The 3,989-nt window shown below is 32.9% G+C and overlaps 1 non-coding gene across 1 annotated transcript; it reads left to right on the top strand.

Moving 5' to 3' along the window:
• The first annotated feature begins 3,882 nt into the window (after positions 1 to 3,882).
• Positions 3,883 to 3,989, top strand: LOC126004677 (U6 spliceosomal RNA). The gene has a single exon (XR_007493942.1). It is a non-coding gene; the product is annotated as a U6 spliceosomal RNA (small nuclear RNA).

The raw sequence follows: 3,989 nt of genomic DNA, 5'->3' as shown, positions 1-3,989 counted from the left end.
ACTTTATTCTTCCCACAAACACACTTAGTCTTTTTTTCAACAGAGCAATTGGGAAAATTTACATTCAAAGGAATTTTGGAACAGTTTGATTCTATTATAATACTATTCATTATCAGTTTGCATATAAGTTAGAGATAAATAGATCATACCTATTTTTATTAAAGGCAATGTTAAGCAATAATTAAGAGAATATAGTTGGTTTAGGAGGAGAGCGTACAACAAAAATAGGATATCTTTTAAAAATAAATAAGAAAAGGTCTATAAAGATTAGCATATCACTTTCATTACAATTATAATAGTAAAATATATTATTACTGTTTAGCATATCAGTATTAGCCAAACAACTCTGTCCACTAAAATAAGTTCCCAAGAACATGCACTATAATATTTTTAAGCTTTCTTTTTAAATATAGGTTATCCTCCAAACTAATTTTGTAGTTACTAAGCATTCAATTGTGAGCTGCATACTAAAATATACATAACCTAAATAGAGGCCAGGCATGAAAGTCGCAAATATGAGGAAGAAACACAATGATTTACAGTCAGTTGAGAATGGAATTAATATCTGGCAAGATGAAGGTGGTAGAAAGCTACACAAAAACCCATATGATATTTCTGTAAAACAACATTCTCTGTATGCAATTATCTCTGAATCCTTGGAAGAGATCAGCACAGATATGATGGTCTCATTCAAACTAAGGTTCCAGCTCAGGTTGATATTTTAAGGTGAGGATATTTCTAGTTTTACAACAGTGTTCACCATTTAGAGAAACATCTAATAGTTCTATCAAGATTAAGATTACAGGAGTCCCTGGAGATGAGGCATAAAACTGTGTAAATCTTTTTGTCTAGGTTTGCTAGCTGCTACATGTCACCTTGCAGATGACCCTTACTTCTTAAAGCACTAATAGATTGCTTCCTTTGGTCCCCTCAATGATAAAACTTTAGGGTTGATGGTATAAATTGCTTTCAGGAAGCGAACAAAGAAACAATTTATGACCTGGGAAGGACAGATATAATCGAATCCCCTTTGGTTGGCAGATGGCAAATCGAGTTTTTAAAAAAAAGTTATACATACACTCTCAGTTACAAAATACAAAACCTGAAATAATGATTAGAAAAGGGAAATCCAGGCTAGTGTTTCAGGGCTCAAGCAAGTCTGAGAAATGGAAGAGACTAAACATCCTAAAAGAGATGTGTCGCTGGGGCCGGAGCAGTTGTGCAAGCGGTAAGGCATCCCCTTGCATCTTATATGGTCTCTTAAGCCAGGAGAGATTTCTGAGTTCATAGTCAGGAGTAACCTCTGAGCATCACTGGGTATGGCCCAAAAACCACAAAAACAAAAAACAAACAAAACAAAACAAAAAACAAACACACAACGTGAAAAAATGTGTCTGCTAATGAACTTTTCTGGAAGTAGACACTCTACTATTTTGGCTTTATGGTTGGTTATGGATTGGTGAGTAATAGTAATTATAATTGAATTTGAATATATACAAAAGACATTAAATACAATTTTGTGTATGCATGCATTGCACATTATACACATGAATATTTAGTTTCAAAATAACAGAAGCTAGGGCCAGAGTGATAGCACAGCAGTAGGGTTTTTGCCTTGTACATGACCAACCAAGAACTGACCCAGGTTCAATCTCTAGCATACCATATGGCTCCTTGTGCCTGCCAGGAGCGATTTCTGAGTGCAGATCCAGAAGTACTCTCTGATCACCGCTGGGGATAACACATCCTCCCAAAATAAATAACAGAAGTTATTGAAAAATACAAAATATGACATAATGATTATGGTTTAAACACTACTCGTAGTAATTCATTACAATTGAGAAATTTACTTAAACTTTCTGGTTCAATGTAACCAACACTTTTTTTCTAAGAATAAATTGTGCTGTCATGATCACAAATGCTTTTAAATTAAAGTATTAAGTGCAGTGAATTGCGAAATCCTACACTTCTGTTTTTAAGATGTAATCATTGTCTGAATAAGGATTTAACTGACTTAATTTTGAATGCTTAAACACTCTCTTTAAGTTAGTTATCAATATTGTTTATTGAGTACCCAACCAATATTGTAGAGCACCACACATCCTTAATATATATATTTTATTAAATCATGAACAGCTTATTTGTTGGTGGTTAGAAATGTGCTTGTCAATGTTTTTAAGCTTCAAGGCAAGATTATAAACATTCAATATTTCTTTATTATTGATTCTTGACTTCACTAGATAATAAGAATTTTACAGAGGAGAAAGATAAATAAAAGTACTATATTTCATTTGATAAAACTGATAGCTCATATATTTTCCTTTTTAAAATAATATAAATACATCATGTAATGCTTTAACACAGGGTATAAAGTATTTATATTATTGAATAAATTATAGTAAGTTTGGCTTTAACACTTTATATTACATATCAGTATATCATATATAGAATATAGAAGAGCCAAGAAAAATGTCTTTATCCAGAAAATCTCCTCTTCTCTAAAAGTATCCATTTCTATTAATGATGTAATTGTTGTCACAATATTCAATATATTCCAATGAGCTGTATCTCCATTTCCAGTAAAAAGAATCAAGGCAGGTTACTTTAAGTATCTGCATTATGCTTTAATAATAACTAATATAGTTGGAACCAATGCCAAATTTAATTATCATCCACTATGAGCAATATTAAAAATGAAATTTAAGGTGACCTGTATTCAGAAAACACATGTGAATTGGTGCTTATGATTTGAGACTAATATTGTTTGGTTAGCTCTACTATTATTATAGTCCTCATTAATCTGTACCTTCTCAATTTATCATATTAGTTTAATTGTGTGAGATAAATGATCCACATCCTTTAGATCTAATTCATCCCTATTTGTTGCTCTCAGGTGGCATCAACAAACTGGAGATCTGTGAATTTTACTTTTATGAAGATAAAATCTTAGGTGTTCAGGACACAGGTAGGCTTTTGTGTTTGGTTATTCATATATATTCCTAATATATATTCCTGTCAGAGTCTTATTACATTGCTATACTGATTAATGTAAAGCAGTATTTCCTTGGGTTCTGTGAGCACTCCATCATATTAATTAATTCCAAAGTAGAGGTTGTATGTCCTCTCCATTCTTATATTAATCACATCACTGTGTACAATAAACAGAATTTGAAAACAATCCAGGTACTCAACAACAGGGGAGAGGCTAAAGAAAATGTGGTACATCTTCACAGTGGAATACTACTCAGCTGTTAGGAAAAATAAAAAATTTTATAGTAATAATACCTAGAGACAATAGAGATGAGTATCAATAGGACCAGTCCATGGTAGGAAGCTTGCCACATAGAGTGATGAAAGTAGTTAAGGCAGTGAGTGATCCATTCACTGTGACAGTGATAGTTGAAATTTATCATTCTGGACAAGAACTGGGAGCTTAACGTAGATAAAATGATATTCATAATCCAACTTTATTAGAAATAGCACAAACCAGAGTCAAAAAGAGGGACACAGAGAGGGAAATGGAAGAGAGAACGAAGTAAAATGCCTGCCCAAGAGGCAAGCAGGAGAGGTTAAGAGAGGGTGGGAAGGAAACTGAGGACACTAGTGCCAAAAACTGTGCACTGGTGAAGGCTGGTGAACATTGTATAATTGAAATTCAATCATGAACAAATTTGTAATCATGGCGCTCAAATAAATTACTTATAAAAATCAAAGAAGAGGTTTGAGACTTACGATTTTGGGCAACTTATGAGAACTTTAGGTAATGACTTAGGTTTTCAGTCTGATGAATATGTACTTTTGAGAAATTGAATATTTAACCTATGGGATTGGATATAGTTTCAAGAAAGCAGCATCAAAAAATGTAGTAAAATTTCCAAAATAGTGCTCGCTTTGGCAGCACATATACTAAAATTGGAATGATACAGAGAAGATTAGCAAGGCCCTGGAGCAAGGATGACACGCAAATTCATGAAGCGTTCCATATTTAA

Source organism: Suncus etruscus, chromosome 3 (assembly GCF_024139225.1).
Source record: "Suncus etruscus isolate mSunEtr1 chromosome 3, mSunEtr1.pri.cur, whole genome shotgun sequence".
Lineage (NCBI taxonomy): Eukaryota > Metazoa > Chordata > Mammalia > Eulipotyphla > Soricidae > Suncus > Suncus etruscus.
Note: the sequence above shows the minus strand (reverse complement) of the source record. Positions and strands in the feature narration are given on the sequence as shown.